We start from the raw sequence: 22981 nt of genomic DNA, 5'->3' as shown, positions 1-22981 counted from the left end.
AGCTAATGAAGCATGGAAAGAAAGGCAGTGTATTAATCATAGGCAAATTAATCTTCACATCAATTGACAGACAGACAGAAAGACTTTTACACTTAATAGTAAGGTCCTAGCGAGTCTTGCTGAACAAGGAGACTTGGAGTGCTGGTTCATAGCTCCTTGAAGATGGAGTCGCAGGTAGATAGGATAGTGAAGAAGGCGTTTGGTATGTTTTCCTTTATTGGTCAGAGTATTGAATGCAGGAGTTGGGAGGTCATGTTGCGGCTGTACAGGGCATTGGTTAGGCCACTGTTGGAATATTGTGTGCAATTCTGGTCTCCTTTCCATCGGAATGATGCTGTGAAACTTGAAAGGGGTTAGAAAAGATTTACAAGTATGCTGCCAGGGTTGGAGGATTTGAGAGGTTGAATAGGCTGGGGCAGTTTCCCTTGGAGCATCGGAGGTTGAGGGGTGACCTTATCGAGGTTTCCAAAATCATGAGGGGTATAGATAGGTTAAATAAACAAAGACTTTTCTCTGGGGTTGGGAGTCCAGAACTGGAAGGCATAAGTTTATGGTGAGAGGGGAAAGATATAAAGGACAACGAAGGGGCAACTTTTTTCATGCAGAGGGTGGTACGTGTATGGAATGAGCTGCCAGAGGAAGTGGTGGAGGCTGGTACAATTGCAACGTTTAAAGGACATCTGGATAGGCATATGAATAAGGAAGCGTTTGGAGGGGGGTGGGTCAGGTACTGGCAGGTAGGACTAGATTGGGTTGGGATATCTGATCGGCATGGACGGGTTGGACCAAAGTGTCTGTTTCTGTGCTGTACATTCCTATGACTCTATCAGCAAAGGTAGTCACAAAGAAGAATTCAGATAGATTCCTGAAACAGTATGTCGTGGTTCAACCCGGAATCTTGATGGACTGAATCTGGTAATGTGCAATGAGTCAGATTTTATGCATGGTGACAGACTGAAAGATTGCCTCGGAACAGCAAAGTTTGAGCATTCATTTGGAGAGGGAGGATCTGACATCCGAAACAAACGTGCTCAGCTTATATAAGTGTAAATTGTAAACGGATGAGGGAAGAGCTTGCTGGAGTGGACCAGAAAACGGGTTTAGCAGCAAAACCCTGTGAAGAACAATGGCAATCCATTCAGAAAAACAGTTCAACGCTCACATTAATGACATAATTCAAGTGAGAAGGATAAAATCTAGGAAGGGGACGAGTGTATTATGTTTACGGAGAAAAGTTGGAAATAGCAACAAATTGAATTAAAAGGAAAACATAAAATGTGGGAAATATTTTCGGTGAGCAGGAATTCGGAATGTTTACAGAAATATCAATAAGCCAGCAAATTGGACAGGCAAATGGACGTACAAGGAATAGTGTAGGTGGGATAGGCTTCCGATCAGTCTGACAGGGCGGCGCAACATCGAGGGCCCAAGAGCCTGTACTGCGCTGTAACGTCCTATGTTCTATGTAAAGATTAATAAGGAAGGAGAAGGTAAACATCGAAAGCGAAACTACAGCTGATATTAAAGTGGACAGCAAGAGCATCCTTAAATAGAAAGAACTGAAGAGAAAAGCCAACGTGAATATAGGCCCATATTGAATGAAGCTGGGAATTCGTGACTGGGAACCACGAAATGACAGAAAAGATGAATAAATAGTCTGCACCTGCTGTGAAAGTCGCAGGCAAAGAACATTCTATAATTACGAAATAATGAAGGGCAAAAGAAACGGCGAGCAATGCAACACAATGACTTTCACTACAAAGAAAACGTCAGAGAAATTTGCTGGAGTATTTACCGCAAAATGCACTGGAACTTATGAGGCGCAATCCAAGATAGAAAAATAAATAAGAAAAAAATGTGTTGGATGCAATAGTTGTAACTTTCCAATAATCATTAGGTTTCAGAAAAGTATTACTGGATTGGCAAAGTGACAAGGTAACACCTTTACTCAAAAAAAGTATGGACACAAAAAAGTCTGACTGAGGCCATTATTGGCAAATTAACATAATTTATTGGAAAAATTGCGTCGTCTTTAATAAAGCACGTAACACCCGAGCATTTAGAAGTACATGACATGATCAAGAGGACTGAGAATGGATTTACAAAAGGGAAATCTCGCTTGATAAATGTATTAGAATTCTTTGAGAAAAAGGAGGAAATAGTGATTTTTTTTGTTTTCTGAAGACATTTGATAAGGTACCACACATAAGATTATTTAACAAGATAACAGCCTGTGGTTTCGGAGGTATTGTGTTGCCACGGAGAGAAGATTGTGGAAATCACAATCGTAAGAGTGCTTGATTACACATTTAACTTTACAGGATGTCAATCTGTAGTTGGTGGATACCACATAAATCAGGTTCAGGGGACACAAATATTTACAAAATATTTTAACGACTTAGATGAGGGAAGTGAATGTACTGCAGATAAGTTGGCAAATGACAAAAAAGTTGTAGAGGAGGTAATTGGTGGGTATGAAGCAAAACAGTTTGCAGAGGGCTATAGATTGGAAAAGAGAGGGAACAAGAAACTTTGCATATTAATATAACGTGGTGAAGTAAATGAGAAATGCCATAATAAATGAAGGTATGAATTTTAGCAGGAACGGTAGAGCAACTGAATATTATTTACATAGAGATTGAATTCTGAAATCTACAGAACAGATTTGGGAATCGTCATCACAGAATGACGAGAAGCTAGCTTTTAATTTTAACTGCAACAAAGGCAAACATAATGCTGGGCTTTGTTTAAAAACTAATGGGATATTGAGAGTTGGAACAAAAAGAAAGACCGAGCAGATAAATGCGTGGCTGAGGAGCTGTCGCAGGGGCTAGGATTCTCATTTTCCGATCATTGAGGTCTCTTCACCAACAGAAATGACATGTATAAGAGGGACAGGTTTCACTTGAATTGGAAAGGGACCAATACACTTGCAGGAAATCTTCCTCGTGGTACCCTGAAGGCTTCAACCTGGTAAGGGTGATGGTGAGACTCAACACAATAGTGAGAAAAAGGAAAAGGTTGAGGATCGTAAAATAGACACGGTGAACCATTCTAAGAGTCAAGGCAGGCAACAGTTTGGCATAAATGAGGTAAGACTGAAAAGCAGCATTTACTTGAGTGCAAGATGCCTGATAGATGGGACATGTGAACTTAGGACATGGATGGGAATGTGGGATGGGGATATCATAACCATTACAGAAAGGTGGCTCAGGCATGAACAGGACTGGCCACTTAATCTTCAGGGGTGCAGATGCTATATAAAGAACAGTCGGGGTGAGGGGGGAAACAAGAGAGGAGGAGGAATGGTACTTCTGGTTCAGAAGCACATTATGGCTGGATGTTGCGAGGAAATTCCTGGGAGACTGCCCAGTGACGTTACATGGATGGAACCTAATTTTGAGAAAGGGGTGATCACCTTTCTGGGAGTGTAATATAGTCCTCTCAATAGTCAATTGGAAATTCGCAAGTGAATATGTAAGGAGGTCTCAGCTATGTCTAAGCACAATCGGATTATGGTCGGTGATTTTTAACTTTTCAAACATATTTTGGGACTGTCATAGTGTTAAGGTCTTGGATGGGGAGTAATTGATGAGGTTTATGCAAGGAAAATTTCGTATTCAATATATGGAAGCACCTACTAGAGGTTGTGGAATGCTTGAACATCTGTTGCGATACGGAGCAGGATAATTGACTGAGATGTCCTGGGGGGCAGACGTCGGAGCAAGTAATCGTAATCGCATTAGTTTGAAAACCGTTATGAAAAAGGGTAGAATTGATTAAAAAATGAATGTTTCAAAGTGGAGTGAGGCCAGGTTTGACGGTGTCTGACAGGAACTTTGAAAATCTGGTTGGGGTGGAGATAGCGGGCTATTCGCTGGAAAAGGGACGGTTGGGAATTGGGAAGCACTTAAACATGAGATCATGAGAGTTCAGTGATGGTATGTTCCTGTTTGTGTGAAGGGCAAATCTCGTCGGTGCAGGGAAAGCAGTATGACAAGAGAAATCGAGACTCTGGTCATGAAATAGGAGATATATATATCAGGTGTAAACAGCTGGGATCGAGTGAATCCGGAAAAGGATATAAGGGCAGTCGGAAATCACGAGGGTCAAAAATGGGCATGAAGTCACTTTGTCAAATAGAGTTAACAAAAATCCCAAACGATTCCATTAATGCAGTAAGGGTACAAAAATAACCAAGGAGACAATGCAGCCGCTTAAAGACCAACATAGCTGTCTATGTGTGAGACCACAAGAGATGGATGAGACACTGAGCAAATATTTTGCATTAATAGGTGTATGGAAACTAAGGAAATTGGGAAATACATGGCGATGCCTTAAAAAGAGTTCATCTCAGAGTAGAGGAGGCACTGCATATCTAGAAACCAAAAACAGAGAGAAATCTCTGAAATCCCTGAGATCTGATCAGGTATTTCCCAGAACTTAGTGGGAAGCTTAGGAGGAGATTCCTGAGCCCCTTGCTGAGATATTTGTATCATTGATAATCATGGATGAGGTGCTGGAAGATTGGAGATTGGCTAATGTGGTGGCATTACGTAAGTTGGCTCTAAAGGAAAACCAGGACATCATGGAGAGTTGAGCTTTCTCTCCACAGATGCTGCCAGAGCCTCTGAGATTTTCCACAATTTCCGTTTTCTTTTGTTTCAGATACACGACATCTGCAGTTGTTTTGATTTTTATTTAGTGGTCGTGGAGTGTTGTCTTTTGGATTGGAGGTCTGTAAAAACATAACAATACCAGAACGTAAGAAATGTGAGAAGGATTCAGCCATCTGACCCTACGATGGGGTTCAACAATACCATGAATGATCATCCCATGGACTGAGCTCCACTTACCCACCTGGAGGTTCCCTGCCTCCATTCCTGATGAAGGGCTTTTGCCCGAAACGTCGAATATCCTGCTCCTCGGATGCTGCCTGACTCGCAGTGCATTCCCAGAAACAAGCTCTCAGTGTTTAATCTATAAGGTAACCCTGAATAGTCTGGGGCTTTTCTTTTTCCTGCAGCACGAGGAAAGGGGGCTGAGGGTTGGTCTGAACAAGATCCAGAAATCATGAGGGGCATTGTTATGATGAATAGCCAGGGTCTTTTTCAGAGTGTTGGGGAGTCCAAAAGTATAAGACAGAGGATTATGGCGAGAGGAGAAACGTTGGAAAAGGTCCTGAAGGGTAACGTTTTCACATAGATGGTGGTGTATACACAGAAAAATCTGCTAAAGGAAGTGGTGGAGGCGAGTATAAGTTTAAAATTTAAAAGGCAGCTGGATGTGTGTACGAGAATGAAACATTTAGAGAAATATGGGTCACCTGTTTGCCATATGATACTCGGTCAAATTGGGATATTAGTTCAGCACAGATGAGTTGGAACGAAGGATCTGCTTCCGTGCTGTATAACTGTATGACTGTAAGTTTTGTTAAAACTTAGAAGAAGCTCTCGTCATATCACAGCTGAATACTGGCAACTGAGGGACTGTCTTGAGAACAGAGATTGAGTAGTTTGAGCTTGTACCAATTGGAACATAGATTATTCAGTGGTGACATTCTGAAATTTCAGGAAACATGGTGCTTCAAATGCAGAAATGTTGTTTCCACTTTTGGGAGATTTCAGGACCAGGGAGTGTAATCTCTGGCTTAAAGGTCACAGGTTTAAGGCAGAAGAGAAATTCTTCTCCCAAAATGAAGTGAATCTGTAGAATTCTTTACTACAGGACACCGAGGTTGGGCCATTGGGTACTTTCAAATGTAACTGGGCAGATTTTGAATCTTTAATGGAATCAGTGCTGATTGGGAAAAGGTTGAAAAGCGGAGGTGAGGATTATCAGTCCAACCACAACGTCATTGAATAGAAGACAACACTTCATTGACAAAATCGCCCGCTTCCGGTTCCTCATAATTGACCTTGAAACACATAAAAGTGGATAACTCCCCAGGACCTGATCATGTGTAGGTTAGAACTCTATGGGACGCTAAGGAAGTGATTGCTGGTCCCCTTGCTGAGGTACTTGTGTAATCAAGAGTCATAGTTGAGTTGCTGGGAGACTGGAGGTTGGCTGACGTGGATCCACTGTTTAAGAAACGGTAAGGACAAGCCAAGGGAACTATAGACCAGTGCGCGTGACGTTGGTGGTGGGAAGGGTTTTGGAGGGAATTATGAGTGACAGGATGTACATGTATTTGGAAAGGTAAGGACTGATTCGGGATCGTCAACATGGCTTTGTGCGTGGGAAGTCATGTCTCACAAACTTGATTGAGTTTTTTGAAGAAGTTACCAAGAGGATTGATGAGATGAGAGCAGTGGATGTGATCTATATGGAATTCAGTAAGGCGTTCAACAAGGCTCCCCAAGGGAGATTGGTTAGCAAGGTGAGATCTCACAGAATAGAGGCAGAACTGACCATATGGATACAGAACTGGCTCAAAGGTAGAAGACAGAGGGTGGTGGTAGAGGGTTGTTTTTCAGACTGGAGGCCTGTGACCAGTGGAGTGCCACAAGGATCGGTGTTGGGTCCACTACTTTTCATCATTGATATAAATGAATTGGATGCGAGCATAAGAGGTATAGTTAGTAAGTTTGCAAATGACACCAATATTGGATTTGTAGTGGACAATGAAGACGCTTATCTCAGATTTCGATGGGATCTTGATCAGATGGGCCAATGGGCTGAGAAGTGGCAGATGGATTTTAATTCAGATAAATGCAAAGTGCTGCATTTTGGGAAAACAAATCATAGCAGGTCTTATACACTTAATGGTAAGGTCTTAGAGAGCGTTGCTGAACAAAGAGACCTTGGAGTGCAGTTTCATAGCTCCATGAAAGCAGAGTCGCAAATCGATAGGATTGTGAAGAAGGCGATTGGTATACTTTCCTTTATTGGTAAGAGTATTGAGTACAGGAGTTGGGAGGTCACGTTGCAGCTGTACAGGACATTGATTAGGGAATATTTAATGTAATTCTGGTCTCTGTCCTTTGGGAAGGATATTGTGAAACTTGAAAAAGGTTCAAAAAGGATTTACAAAAATTTTGCTAGAATTGGAGGATTTGTGCTACAGGGAGAGATTGAATAGGTTATGGCTGTTCTCCCTGGAGCGTCAGAGGCTGAGGGGTGACCTCATCGAGTTTTATAAAATCATGAGGAGCATAGATAAGATAAATAGAGAAAGTCTTTTCCCTGGGTGGGTGAGTCCAGAACTAGATGGCGTAGGTTGAGGGTGTGCGGGGAAAGATGTAAAAGAGACCTAAGGGACAACATTTTCACACAGAGGGTGGTACGTGTATGGAATGAGCTGCCACAGGAAGTGGTGGAGGCAAGTACAATTGCAACATTTAAAATGCATCTACATAGATTTATAGGAAGGGTTTGGAGGGATATGGGTCGCGTGCTGGCAGCTGGGATTAGATTGGGTTGGGATATTTGGTCTGCATGGACGAGTCTGACAAAAGGGTCTGTTTCCACGCTGGACATCGCTATGACTCTATGAGCCAATATATTGGTAAGGCGTTGACTTCATGTTATTTAAGAAAACATTGTCTGATTGTGGAAATGCAAAACACGGCATCAGATATAAAAAATGGGGGAAGGCAGGAGTGGAAAAGCGAAAGAGAGACAGAGAAAGAAACGTTAGCTGTACCAATCAATCTGGAAATTGTAGTTTTTTTTGGACTAAACTTGGAAATTGATATCACTGTGATTTTTAGAATCAGACAACTTGTATATTTAAAGGGACTAACATCAATTAGTATGGAAATTCCCTGCTTACCGGCATAATGGATCAATCCACAACAGCGATTCAAGAAGGCAGCTGACCATTGCCTTCTCGAGGGCAAGTAGGGATCAATGCCAGCCAGCCAAGAGATGCCTAGGTCCTACAAATGAATAATACTTTTTTAAAATCCGTTGTTTTATTTGCATATTTGACATTATTTGTGTGCTGTGCTTGTGGGGAAATATAACCTGGGGTTTTGTTGTTCTGTCATCTATTCTGAGAGTTCTATTTCTGTGTTTATTTACATAAACGTTTCACTGGTTTCAAAGAAGAGTTGATGACAGTAAAGCCAGATGAACGGAGTTTCAAATGATAAGTTTCAAATCAAACCAAGTTTATTTGAAGAATGTTGACAGTTTGCAGAAGTGAATGCAAATTTCATGACTATCGATTGCTACAGATATTATTTATATCTGGAAGATGAACATAATTTAACATTTGAATTTAGCTTAATATTTGAATTCTGGAAGTTCATGCAATGAAACATTTCTCTCCAAATGGATCCACTTTGAACATTGATTTATATTGTCGTCCTTTTATACAGTAAAATTTCCAACAATGCAACATAGCTCAAAGTGCGTTTTAGAATATTCATATAAAATAGTTGAAATGAAATCAAGAACCGCCACAGCAATTTCATCTAATCGATGTTGTTGTTGCGAGGTTTAGTCACGCTTATATTTTCTTTTAATCTTTCATAACATGTTGATGTTGCTGGTTCAGTCATCGATGGGAATCTCTCCCTAATTACACACTGTGCCACTTCAGAAATCATCAATTACCTGACAGTGGGTGCGGATTCTGATGATTAGATTCTCTGCAGTGTGGAAGCAGGGCCTTTGGCCCAACAAGTCCAGGCCGCCCCTCCGAAGAGAAACCCATCTCCCTACCCTTTCTTACCCCTGACTAGGGCACGTAACACTGTGGGCAAGTTGGCATGGCCAATTTGGATTGTGGGAGGAAACCCACGCAGACACAGGGAGAATGTGCAAACTCCAAACAGACGGGGGTGGGGTGGCGGGGTGTGGGGATCGAACCCAGCTCCCTGGCGCTGTGAGGCAGCTGTGCTAACAACTGAGCCACAGTACCATCCATGATGTTGGCTGATGAGGTCAAGGCGATAGACGGATTTTCTAATGGTGATTAGTAAACCAGCTGTTTTAGTATTTTTCCATTGACTGTGGTTACCTTGTCACCACTTTTTTCCCTGATTCCAGGATTACTTTGAATTCAAATTTCCCCTTGGCAAATGGTGTATTCCACCTCCTGTCCACTCAAAGTCCAACTGGAGTTTGAAATACTCTTCCAGTGATATTACCACTCTGATCCTAATGTTGGGAATGCAGTGAGAAAGCTCTCACAAACAGAAATGCAATAAATCTGACACTTTATATCACGAATAAATATTGGAATGAAATGCTGGCAGCATCACAGGAGACTTTGCATCCAATACTCAATCTAAAATCTGTATCTGATGCTCTGGCTGCAGAACCTGATTCACCTGGTACATAATTCCCAAATTTCTGTTCTGTTTTCCTTTCAGATTTCCATGCTCCCCCATAATTTGCACGTGTTGAGTTCTTGGTTGAAATATGAAAATGTTAGTCACATATCCCAATGTTGTCGTCAGCTATCTTTTCGAAAGTCTGCTATCTTGCTAGACTAATTATGGTTAATCTTTCAGAAGAAGCTTTAATACAAATGTTTAGCTTCTGAGTCACGTTCGTCACATGCAAGGAACAAGCACCTTATTGTTGAATCGGGTGGGAAGATCAGGTCGGAAGGGCAGGCGTCACCTGAAGGACAGTATGAGCCATGGAACTTGCTTGAGAACTTTGGAAGGTCCATGATCATCGTTCATTACACCAGAATTTTCATTTCATATCCTTCAATGAATTGAAGCTACCATGGTAGAGATTGAACTCTGAATCTAGATCTTTCGATTGCTTATCAAGTATTCATAATGCCTGCTTAACCACTTTATTGAACTGATATGTTCACTTCAAGGATCTTTTTTTGTAACTGACCTACGCGACACAGTGAGCGCTATTACCCATCAGTAGGTGTCCTTCAGAAGATCAAAATAATCTGCCTTTCTGAAATGCTGCGGTCCAAAATGTTCTTAAGAAGGGAATTCCTGGAGTTTTGATCCAGTCACAGTGAAGGATCGATGAAATATTTCCATGTCAGGATGCTGAGTGGTTTAGAGATGAGCTTACAAGTATTGCTGTTCTCATATATCTGCTGCTCTTGTCCTTCGAGATGGAAGTGGTCATGGGAAGGTACTGTCTTAGGATGTTGGTCAATTACTGCAGTGTATTTTTTATATACTGAATACTGATTGTACTGAGTATCAGATTTGGAAGCAATGTGTGCTTGTGAGAAGGCTACTACTGAGGTGGGATGCTTTGTCCTGGATGATGTCAAGCTTCTTGAGTGTAGCTGAAGCTGCACCCATCCAGTCAAGTGGGGAGTTGTGCCATCACACTCCTAACTTCTGCCTTTTCGAGAGTCAATTAGCTTTGGGGGTCAGGAGGATGAATTAGTTGCCACAGAATTCCTAGCCTCTGGCCTCCTCTTCTAACCGTTGTGCTTATATGGAATGTCGAGTTCAGTTTCTAGTTAACGATAAAACCTAGCATGTTGATAGTAGGGATGGGGTTGGGGGGTGGGGGGGGGGGGGTGGGGGGGAGGGTTCAATGATGGTAACACCATTGAATGTCAAGGCGTTCTGCTAGATTATCTCTTATTGTCTGGAAGTTATGTCAATGCCACTCGTCAGTCCAATTCCGGATATTGTCCTTATATTGTTACATTTGAATGTGGACTGCTTCCATGTACGAGGTGTCATAAAAAGTGCTATCATCTGCGCAGATTTCAATTCTGGTCTTATGATGAAAGGAAGATGATTGATGACACAGCTGAAGATGCTTTGGCCAAGGATACTTCCTTCAGGAACTCTAATGGAGATATCCTTGAGCAGAGACGATTGACCTCCAACAATCAGATCCATCTTTCAATGTACGAGGTGCGACTCTAGGCAGTACAGAGTTTGTCACCTGATACTCACTGATTCCAGTTCTCGTCGGGCCCTGTAATATCAATCTCGGGCGAATGTGACCTTTACGTCAAGTGCTGTCGCTCTGCCCACACTTCAGGAACTCAGTTCTTTGTCAATGCTTAAAACAAGTGTGGAATTCGGTCAGGAGCTGAGTGGAGCTTGTGAAACCCACATTTCATGTCACTGAGCAGGTTATTGCTGAGCCAGTGCTGCTTGATTGCTCTGTTGATGGCATTTTCACACACCCAACTCATGACTGAGCATGGGAGCAGAAATTTGTCAGTTTGGATTGTCCTGTTTTCTGTGCTCAGGACGTGCCTGGCTATTTCCCACACTGGGAGAAAGTGAGGACGGCAGATGCTGGAGACCAGAGTTGAAAAGTGTGGTGCTGGAAAAGTGCAGCAGGCGAGGCAGCATCCGAGGAGCAGAAGAATCGACATTTTGGGCATAAGCCCTTTTCAGGAGTCCTGATTCCTGAAGAAGGGCTTATGTCCGAAACGTCGATTCTCCTGCTCCTCGGATGCTGCATGACCTGCTGCGCTTTTCCAGCACCACACTTTTCAACTATTTCACACACTGTCGGATTTTGGCCAGTGTTGCAGCTACACTGGAAGTGTTTGCCTCGCTCAAGCCATCAGTATTTTTGTCGGCTACATAATGTTTGAGTAAGCAGTGCTCCCCAGAGTATCTTGTTATCACGGGGAGAGAAGCGAATTGGCTGAAAACATGTATCTGTAATATTGCTGATAATTGGACGAAGCTGAGATGGATCGTACAATTGGCACTTCTGACGATAGATTGCTGTGAATGCTTCAGCCTTAACTGATATGTTGTGCTCTCCATCAGGGACGATAGAAATATCTGTGGAGCCTACCCCTCCGATGAGTTGCTTAATTATCCACCAGAAAAATGTTTGATGTGACCCTTTACTCAATGCACATTTGGAAGATTGATGGAATGTGAGCCCTTACTACAAGATAATTTGAACATTGGAGCAATGAAGCTTTGCTTTAGTTGCATAGCAGTTTGGGTAGACCATAATTGGTGAACGGTGTGCAATTAAGTTTTCCTTATGTCTGGAAAGCTATTATCACCATAGAGGGAGTGCTGTGAAAGTTCATTGGACTTTTATTAGCCCTGATTGTATTGAATCACAGGACAAGCTCGGTGATGTGTATAGCCTACTCCTGGTCAATATTTTTATGTTTCAATGACTCCTGTATCTAAATACATTACATGAACTGCTACTCCTTTATCAACTGCACACGCTGAAATTCGTCAGAAATCTGCAATGAACTGCAGGCATGATTTTTCCATTACAAAGTCACATTGATTCCATCTGATTAACTTGACCGTTCTTGATAATAGTTTCTATCTTACTCCTTATGCAAGAAGCTGACTTAACTGTCAAGTAGCTTCTGCTTTCTGTATCTCCCCCTTTTAATGAAGGATTTCAATTGACAATTTTCCAATCTCATAGAACATTCCCTGATTTTGGAAACTAAAAACTAATGCATGAAACATTTTGCGAGTCACTTTTCTGTTAATATTCCGAGCATGAAGTTGAACCCCTATCTGGGCTACAACTATTTTATCAGGAACGCTTCACTGGCGATTGTAATTTTAATTTTATCTCAACCTTCTTTGGTTTTCCTGATTTTCCACCTATTTCTGATGTGGAGGACTGTCGCAATGTACCTATACAATGAATTGATCATTTCCTTTTTGTTGCTAGTTTCACTGACTCAATGTCCACAACACCAACGTCCATATTGTTAATTATATTTTAAAACATGTCAGTAATATCTCTGTCTATTTAATCTAACTAGCTCACCCTAACTTTTAGTCTGATACTTGTTTCTTTATTAAACTTATATTCTTCCACTTTCCTATATCTGTCAAATCTTCTGGACTAGCCCCTATCAGTGTGCAATAATATAGATTTATGCTCAGTTTAGTGCCGGTATTTTATTTTGAAACATGGATTGTGATTGTTTTCTTTGGGTTTTGTTTTCTTACGCTGCAGAAATGATCTCCGCGGCATATTCTGAAATATCTACTTTAATGTCCATTACTACACAAGGAAGAACAATTAACAAAGTAAATTAACAGCCCAGGAACAGGCCCTTCCGCCCTCCAAGCCTGTGCTGATCCAAATTCACTATCTAAACCTATTACTCAATTCCTAAGAATCTGTGTCCTACTCATGTATCTGTTCTGACCCACCGTAAATGAATCTACCGTGCCTGCCTTTACTATCTCTGCTGGCAACGCCTTCCAGGCACCGAACACATTCGGTGTAAAGGACTTCACGCGTGTATCCCCCTTAACCTTTTCACCTCTCACCTTGAATGCGTCAACTCTCGTTATTGAATCCCTCACCCTGGGAAAAAGCTTATCTCTATCCACCGTGAGTGCACTTTCCATGATTTTGTAGACCACAGTCAGGTACCGCACCCCCCTCCCTCCGATCTTCTGTTCTCTAATGAAAACAACTTCAACCTATTCCACCAGGCAACATCCTCGTAAACCTTCTCTGCACCCTCTACAAAGTGTCCACATCCTTTTGGTAATGTGTCGACTAGAACTGTACACTGCATTCTAAACACGGCCGAACCAAGGTTTTGTACAATTTTAATAAGACCTACCAGCTTTTATACTCAATGCCCCATCCGATGAAGACAAGCAAATTATATGCCTTCTTGACAACTCTATCCAAATGTGCAGACAGCTTCAGGGTACAACCTAACTCCCAAATCTCCCTGATCATCAATTTTCCCCAAGACTCTTCCGTTTTCAGTATAGTTTGTTCTAGAATTAGACTTCCCAAAATGCATCACCTCACATTTGCCTGGATTAAACTCCAACTGTCACATCTCCACCCAACTCTCCAGTCTAACTGTATTCTTCTGTATTCTTTGACAGACCCCTATGCTTTCTGCTATTCCACCAATCTTCCAGTCATTTGCAAACTTATTGATCGGAACAGCAATGCCCTCTTCCAGATCATTTTGTATATCACAAACAACAGTGTCCCCAGCACTGATCCCTGTGGAACACCACTGACCAACTTTCTCCATTTCGAGAAGCTTCCTTCAATTATTGCTCCCTGTCTCCTGTTGCTCAACCGGTTCTTTATCCACCTAACTAGAACACCCTGCACACCATTTGACTTCACTTTCACCATTAGTTTACCATTGGAAACCTGATCAAACTCCTTACTAAAGTCCATGTATATGACATCTACAGCCTTTCCTTCATCTATCAATTTGGTCACTTCCTCAACAACTCTATTAAATTGGTAAGGCACAATCTCCCCCACACAAAACCACATTGTCTATCACTGATAATCCCATTCCTTTCCAAAGATAAATGGATTTCATCCCTCAGTACATTCATAGCAATTTTCCCAGGACTGACATCAAGCTCACTGGTCTGGAATATCCCTACAACCCTTCTTGTGCAGGGGAAACAACATGAGCAACCCTCCAGTCCACCAGCACCTCACCTGTGTTTAAGGATGCTACCAAGATATCTGTCAGGGCCTCAGCTATTCTCTCGCTTCCCTCAACAACCTGGGATAGATCCCTCCTCTCCTGGTGCTTTATCCACCTTAACACCATTTAGGCTACCCAACGCATCTTCCCCCCTAATGTCAATGTGATCCAGAGTAAATAAGCTTCTATCTCTAACCTCAACATTTAACATGTCCGTCTCCTCAGTGAACACTGATGCACAGTAATCATTGAGACTCTCACCCATTTTCTCAGGTTCAACACACAACCTTCCTTCCTTATCCTTTAGAGGACCAAAACTTTCTATAGTTACCCTTTTGTTTCTAATATATGAATGAAATACCTTGGGATTTTCCTTAATTCTGTTCACTAAAGTTATTTCATGACCCCTTTTAGCCCACTTCATTCCTCATTTAAGATTGGTTCTACTCTCCTGATATTCCACCAAGGCCCATTCCGTTCTTAGTTGCCTGAACTTTATGTACACTTCCTTTTTTCTCTTGGCTAGTCGCACAATTACTCCTGTCATCCAAGGTTCACGAATCTTGCGTTACCTATCCCTTGTTTTCAAAGGGACATGCCTGTCCTGCACTATCTTCAACTTATCTTTGAAAGCCTCCCACATGTCAAATGTGGACTTCCCTTCAAATATCGACTCCCAATCCACATTTCACAGCCCGTGCCGAGTTTTGATATAATTGGCATTGGCCAAGTTTAGTACTCTTCTCTGAGGGCAACTCTCATCTTTGTCTACCAGTACTTTAGAACTTACAGAATCGTGGTCACTGTTCCCAGAGAAATCCCCCACTGCAACGGCTACCACCTGGCCTGGATCTTTCCCCAACATCAGGTCCAATATGGCCTCTACCCGCATTGGACTATTGACATACTGCTCTAGAAACCTTTACTGGACGCTCCTTCAAATTGTGGCCCATCCAGACCTCTGCCAATAAGTGTTTCCCAGTCAATGTTGGGACAATTAAAATCTCCCTTCACCATCAACCTGTTGTCTCTACATTTTTCCATGATCTGTTTACCTATTTGTTCTTCTACCTCACGGTCACTGTTGGGGAGCCTGCATTTCATCCCCCAAAATTGAACTGCACCCTTCTTATTCCTCAGCTCTACACATAATGCCTCACTGCTCAAGTCCTCTTTAGTGTCCTCCTTTAGCACAAACATGATATCATCCCTAGCCAGTAAAGCAACTCCCCCCCCCCACCCCCACCCCGCAATTTTTACTTCCCTCCCTGTCCTGTCTCAATCATCTATATCCTGGAACATTTAGTAGACAATCATGCCCTTCCTTCAACCAATTCTCGGTGATCGTAATAACGTCATACTCCCAGGCACCAATCCAAGCCCTACGTTCTTCTGCCTTACTCACTATACTCCTTGCATTAAAGTGTGTGCCCTTCAGACTGCCAGTTCTCTTGCGTTCATTTGCTCTCTGCCTACTCTGCCCCTTGGTAATGGTAGCTTCATGATCCTTACAGTCTGCAGTTTCCCCCTCACTGTCTACTCGTCTTCTCTTGTTGTTCCCAGCCCCTGCCACATTAGTTTAAAGCCTCCTCACCAGCAGTAACAAAAGCTCCCCAAAGGACATCAGTTTCTGGCTGGTTCAGGTGTAGACCTGAATTTGTAATAGTCCTACCTTTCCGAGATCTGGCCCCAATGTCCGACAAATCGGAACCTCTCCCTCCATCGCCATCTCTCAAGCCACGTGTTCATCCTGCCTATTCTTTCATTTCTATCCTGACCATTACGTGGGGTTTGTAGCAATCCTGAGATCACTACCTTCGAGGTCCTCATCTTTAACTTCTCTCTTGTCTCCCTGAGTTCTGCTTTCAGGACCTCATCACAATTTTTACTTATATCATTGGTGCCTATATGCACCACGATAGCTGGCTGTTCACGCTCCACTTTCAGAATGCTCTGCAACCGATCGGTGACATCCCTGACCCGAGCTCCAGGGAAACAACATTCTATCCAGGAATCTCGTTTTTGGCGTTAATAATTAGCACACCGTTATTAATTATTCCTTTGAATGATTTACCAACTCATTTTAATTAGTTCTGTTTTTATACCTTCATAGTTGTCCTTATTTAATTAAATAATACTAGTCTTAGCCCACTGTTTGTGACCTCAGAACAAAGAGAAAATTCGCAACAAGATCGCTACTGCCTCGGGTCATTATTTAATCAAATCTCGTGGCGTCACACCAGAAGCGCTAAATCTCTCCTCTTTCTCTTAGAAATACCTGTTATTCACTAACTAATATCTTATATTGCTTCTTGATATCTTACATGAATGAAACAAAAAGAGAACAGCAAAATATGACTGAAGATAGGTACAAGGTAGAAATACCTGTGCATTGATGCAAACTCTCCTTGCCTTTGACCTGAGATATCGCCGAAGTTTGCGAAAGGTTTCCGTGTTTAAACAGAGAATTGCAAATGCAACTAATAATTGTCCTTTGGCATGTTTCGCCCAGTGATAACTCTCGGCTGGCAGTTAATGTACTTTAGCTAAAATTATCTTGGGTGCTTTATGTTTCATTCTGGAACCTGGGAATGGAATTGAATACAATGTTGAAACCAACTGTAATCTGCCTATTTGGTTTTGATGCTGTCAGTGTGCGTTCACCCTCACAGGCAGGAAGACTGCTTGCATTGATAACAGGGAATTGTTGCCCCGTGTGTCATTCTCAGCTGACACAAAACTTCCTGTTTCTGTGTGCCACACATTTCACTTCTGATCAGAAAATAAAAACCCAGGGGAAACAGTCTGAGGAAACATCTGCCAATGTGGCCTATATCTGGTAACAGGTTCATGGGGCAATTACGTTGAAGTAACATTTACAAATCAACCTGTCGAACTCGGTTTAACAGTCCGATTCCAGGACGTTGTTGGACGAATCTCCAAACCATCTAACAAGATCATTCAATTCTCAAAATCTGGAACACTTCGACTGTACCTTTTAATAATTCTGATCTTGCACTTTTTGTTACTTTTTCTTATGATATAAAGTTTTTTAAAATCAGTTTTAGATTCTATATTCTGCAGCCATCATCTCCCCAGCAGTGTGGGGAGGTGTGGAGGGAGACGACAAACTCTAGGGAGTGGGGATGGAGATGTGGGGGCCAGGGAGACACACAGACTACGGGAGTGCAAATGGCAGTGTGGGGTGAGAGGGAGACACAGTCTTTGGGAATCAGGATTGAGGTGTGTGGGGAGGGTGTTAAACACACTCTGCGGAGTGGGGATGGGGTTGTGGGGTAAAGGGGAGCACACAGACTCTGGGCGTGGGGATGGGGGTATGGGGAGTGGAGGGAGACAGAGAAACCTGGGGAGTGGAGATGGGGCATTGGGGAGCAGGGAGACACACAGACGCTAGGAGTGGCGATGGGGATATGGAGGGAGGGAGACTCACAGACCTTGGGAGTGGAGATGGGGGTGTGAGGGGAGATAAACACAGAGACTCTGAGAGTGGGGATGGAGGTGTAAGGGGAGGGCGACACAGTTTGTGGCAGCGGGGATGGGGATGTAAAGGGAGGTAGATACACAGTCTCAGGTTGTGGGGATGGGAGTGTGGGAGTGGGGAGAAGTACAGACTTTGGGAGTGGGATTGGAGGTGTTGCAGGAGGGAGACACACAGACTGCGGAGTGGGGATGGGTGTGTGAGGGAGAGGGAGACACATAGACTCTGCGAGGGGGATGGAGATGTTGCAGGAGGGATATACACAGACTGTGGAAGTGGGGATGAGTATGGGTGAAGAGATGCACAGATTCTGTGGAGTGGGGTTGGGGTGTAGGGGAGGGAGTCACATGGACTCTGGGAGTAAAGATGGGGTGAGAGACACACAGACTCTGGGAGTGGGGATGGGGCATTGGGGGCAGGGAGACACAAAGGCTCTAGGAGTTGAGATGGGGCTATGGAGGGAGGGAGACTCACAGATCTTGGGAGTGGGGATGGTGGTGCGAGGGGAGATAAACACAGAGACTCTGGGAGTGGGGATGGGGGTGTTGGGGAGGGAGATGCACGGACTTGGGGCGTGGGGATGGGGTTGTGGGGATGAAGTGAGACACAGAGACTCTGGGAGTGGGGATGGGGTGTGCGGTGTTGGAGAAACTCGAACTCTGGGAACTGGAAATGGAGGCGTGCAGAGAGAGAGGCCCTCAGTCCCTGGGAGTGTGATTGTGGTGTGGGGGGAAGCCATACAGATTCTGGTAACGGGGATTGGTGTGAGTTGGGAGGAGGGAGCCATGCAGATTCGGGGAGTGTAGTTTGGGTTGTGGGGTGAGAGACAGACATAGACTCTGGGGAGTAGGGGTGGGGGTGTGAGGGGTAGGGAGACACACAGACTCTGGGAGTGGGTTGTGGTGTGGGGTTTGGAGAAACTCAAACTCTTGGGACGGGGAATGGAGGCGTGGATGGCGGAAGACACACAGACTCTGGGAGTTGGAATGAGGGTGTGGGGAGGGAGATGCACAGACTCTGGGGAGTGGGAATGGGGTGTGCGGTGTGGGAGAAACTCGAACTCTGGGGACTGGAAATGGGGACGTGGGGGGAGGGAGTCACTCAGACTGTGGGAGTGGGACTGTGGTGTGGGGGGGAGGGAGACACGCAGAGCCTTGGGTGTGGGAATGAGGAGACATGCAGACTCCGTGAAGTGGGGAGGGTGATGTGGGGTGTAGGGAGACACACAGATTCTGAGGAGTTGGGATAAATTTTCTGGGGCTGTTTTCCCCGAAGAGTTGGAAGCTTAGGGGTGATCTTATAGAAGTTTGTAAAAGAATGATGAACATGGATACGATAAATAGACAAGGGATTTTCCCTGGTGTTTGGGAGTCCCGAACTACTGGGCATAGATTTAAGGTGAGAGGGGTAAGACATAGAAGGGTCCTAAGGGAACAAGGTTTGACGCAGAGGATGGAACGTGCATGGATTGAGCTGCCAGAGGAAGTGGTGGAGGCTGGTCCAATTGCAACATTTAAAAAGAATCTGGGTGGTTACATGAGTACGAAGATTTCAGAGAGATATGGGGTAAGTGCTGGCATATGGGGCGAATTAGTTTCAGATAACTGTTCAGCATGAATGAGTTGAACCGAAAGGTCTGGTTTAGAACTGCATAACTCTATGACTTGATGACTCTAGTGAAGAGTAGTCCCAGTCCACAGCGACAGGGATTGAACTCGGGTCTCTTATATTGTAAGGCAGCAGTGCTAACCACTGTGCCACCATGCACCCAAAACGAAAGTGACACCAACATGTTCATTCTAAAATATGAGAGACTTAACAAACAATCCATGTCTTTTTCAAAATATAATTTCAGTTAGGTCACACTGCAAACATTTGCGATAAATTCTGTGTCTTATGGTCTTATACTCTAAAACCACCCAATGAAGGAGCAGCTCTCCGAAAGCTAGTGCTTCCAAATGAACCTATTGGACTATAACCTGGTGTTGTGTGATTTTTAACTTTGTAAGTCACAGTCCAACACCAGCATCTCCAAATCCACGAGAGATTGAATTGCTGAAAAAGCACATCCAGTGATATAAGCTGACACGAGTTGGGTCACTACTGAGAGAAAGTCCAGCGTATTTTAGATAGAGTCTTGTATTCAATAAATAAATGAACTATCTTAGCCCAGGAGAAGACATGCTGTATTAACTACAAACAGACAAAGACACCAGTATTTTAGAATATAATAGAAAAGTAATTTATAGTATATGGAAATGCAAACAGAGACATGAATTTGTGTTTCTGTGTCCTTCCTAGCTAAATTAATTACGTCAAAAATCCCTGTGCTAAATGTCATTGTCACCTCGTCGTCCCATCTGCAAACCTCGCTCGGTCCTTACTAAATTTTCTATTACCGTCTTCCTGGATCCCAATGGTTGGTAGGTTCGTGTGAGAGCAACTTGAGAAGCTGTTCATTGTTTACCAAGAGCTTAGTCAAAACTATAAATGAAAGCAGTCACAGGTCCAAACACTTCCACCTGCAAACCATCCCTATGGATCTTCCTTGAGTCGAAAAAAAAACAACTGCCCATTTTGATCCATAATTTCTAAACTTTGCTGGCATGTCAGTTGTAAAGAACGTTTTCAAATAACTTTAAACGTGTAAATGGTTCACATCAATCGGATTAAAGTAACATCTCGTGTGTTACCCGGCAAAAAAAATAAACAAGTTGGTTCGCAGGAATTACTCTAAGCATGTCTACGATGGATCATTTTATCAAACAAAATAATTTCCAATGTTATGAGGGCTCATCTTTCTTCATTACAATGTTCTGAATTTTAAGTTGTGTCTACTGAGACATGAAACTGTCTGATCTGCCTAAGTGTATGGAGTGTGCTTTTCAGTTTGTTAATTTAATTTATTGACCTTAGTTGAATAAACTTAAAAATCACACAGCTCCAGGTTATAGTCCAACAAGTCTTATTTGGAAGCACTAGTTTTCGGAGCGCAGCTCCTTTATCAGATGGTTGTGGAGTATAAGATCGCTAGACACAGAATTTATAGCAAAATTTTACAGTGTGATATAATTGAAATTATGTAATGAAAATACCTGACTTGTTTACTAAGTCTCTCATCTTTTAGAATGATCATATTGGTTTCAATTTTTTCATATGCAAATCGCTGAACTCTTCAAAGTTACATTCTCAAGTGAACTTTAACAATTGGTATCATGTCGGCCCAGATAATGCGGTTAAGGTGTGAGGTGCCCTGTGCGAGACTGTCCATGAGAGTGATTCTAATCTTTAAAAAAAAACTGATTCTCATCTTAAAAAATAACTGATTTACAGAATCTTACATGGATTCAGGCAATTTTTGAGCAGAATAAAATCTAATTCTGCAAGTACAAATTCAACTCACAAACTTCTTTGTGGTTGTGTCTGTGTGTGTGTGTCACGGAGGGGTGGAGAGTGTGCATATGTGTGCAAGTATGAGTGTGAGTGGAAAGGGGTATAAGTCTGTGAGTGGATGCATGTGAATGTGGGAGTGTACATGTGACCGTATGTGAGAGAGCTTGTCTTACGAGAGAGCCCGTGTGAGGAATAGACAACAGGCAATAGACAAAGGTGCAGGAGTAGGCCATTCTGCCCTTCGAGCCAGCATAACCATTCATTATGATCATGGCTGATCATCCTCAATCAGTATCCTGTTCTTGCCTTATCCCCGTGACCCTTGGTTCCACTATCCTTACGAGTTCTATTCAACTCTTTCTTGAAAGTATCCAGAGACTTGGCCTCCACTCCCTTCTGGGGCGGAGCATTCCACACACACACCACTCTCTGGGTGAAGACGTTTCTCCTCAACTCTGTTCTAACTGGCCTACCCCTTATTTTTAAACTGTGACCTCTGGTTCGTGACTCAGCGGAAACATGCTTCCTGCCTCCAGAGTGTCCAATCCTTTAATGATCTTATACGTCTCAATCAGATCCCCTTCTAAACACAAGCGGAGAAAAGCCAGTCGCTCCAATCTATCAGCATAAGATAGTCCCGCCATTCTGGGAATTGACCTCGTGAACCTACGCTGCACTCCTTCAATAGCCAGAATGTCTTTCCTCAAAATGTGTATCTGTAGGAATGTTTGACGGTCTGTAGGAGTGTGTGTGTGCATCTGTATCTGTGTGTGTGTGTCTGTGTGTGTGTCTGTGTCTGGGTATGTATCTGGTTTTCTCTCTTTGTGTGTGGACATGGCAGGCACGCATGTGACTCATCCAACGTTGTCTATCTCATACACTGTAGGCAAGGATGCTATGCGGCATAGTACTTTGGTGGGAATGAGCAGAAGCTCCTGCAACATATGAATGGACACCACACAACAATTAACAGACAGGAGTGTTCCCTTCCAGACGGTGAACCCTTCAGTGGTCCAGGACATTCGACCTTGGATCTTCGTGTGATTGCCCTCCAAGGTGAACTCCAGGATGGGCACCAAAGCAAAGTGGCCAAGCAGGTGCTTATAGCCAAGTTCGGTACCTGTGCGGATGGCCTCAAACGGGTCTTTGGGTTCATGTCACACTACACACTGCACTACACACACACACACACACACACACACTCATCACCTCTCCCATTCACACACTCACACACACACACACACAAACAGACGTAAACCCAGATAAAGACATGCGCACACATACAGATGCATGCACAGACACAGACACACCACACACATTCCTAGAGGCACGCTCCTACATACACACACACAATCCTACAATTACACTCATGTGGGTCCTCTCATGCACAAGATCTCTCTCTCATACACACACACTCACATGGTCAGACGTGCAGCCTCTCACAATCACACACATACACATACGCTCACACGAACGCTCATAACCTCCCCCCATACACACCCACACACACAAACACACACAAAGAAATTTGTCGGGAGAATTTGTACTTGCAGAATTACATTTTATTTTTCTCAAAAACTGCACGAATCCATGTTAGATTCTGTAAATCCTTTTTCTAGATCAGAATCAGCCTGAACATTGTGCCACAGACAGTCTCACAGAGGACACCTCACAACTTAAATGCATTATCTGGGCCGACATGACACTAATTGTTAAAGTTCACTTGAGAATGTAACTTTAAGAATGTC

At 43.2% G+C, this 22981-nt stretch overlaps 1 long non-coding RNA gene across 1 annotated transcript; it reads right to left on the bottom strand.

The window, feature by feature from the left end:
- Positions 1-1988: 1988 nt before the first annotated feature.
- Positions 1989-16840, bottom strand: LOC148134621 (uncharacterized). The gene is made up of 2 exons (XR_015755795.1): positions 16727-16840; positions 1989-4738 (listed from the first exon to the last, which is right to left on the bottom strand). It is a non-coding gene; the product is annotated as an uncharacterized LOC148134621 (long non-coding RNA).
- Between the last annotated feature and the right edge of the window lie 6141 nt (positions 16841-22981).

The sequence above is a fragment of the Chiloscyllium plagiosum genome, unplaced genomic scaffold, assembly GCF_037043375.1.
Source record: "Chiloscyllium plagiosum isolate Xiang-an unplaced genomic scaffold, Cpla_swu_hap1 HiC_scaffold_53Y, whole genome shotgun sequence".
NCBI classification, from domain to species: domain Eukaryota; kingdom Metazoa; phylum Chordata; class Chondrichthyes; order Orectolobiformes; family Hemiscylliidae; genus Chiloscyllium; species Chiloscyllium plagiosum.
The sequence above is the reverse complement of the archived record's forward strand: the minus strand, read 5'-3'. Positions and strand labels throughout refer to the sequence as shown.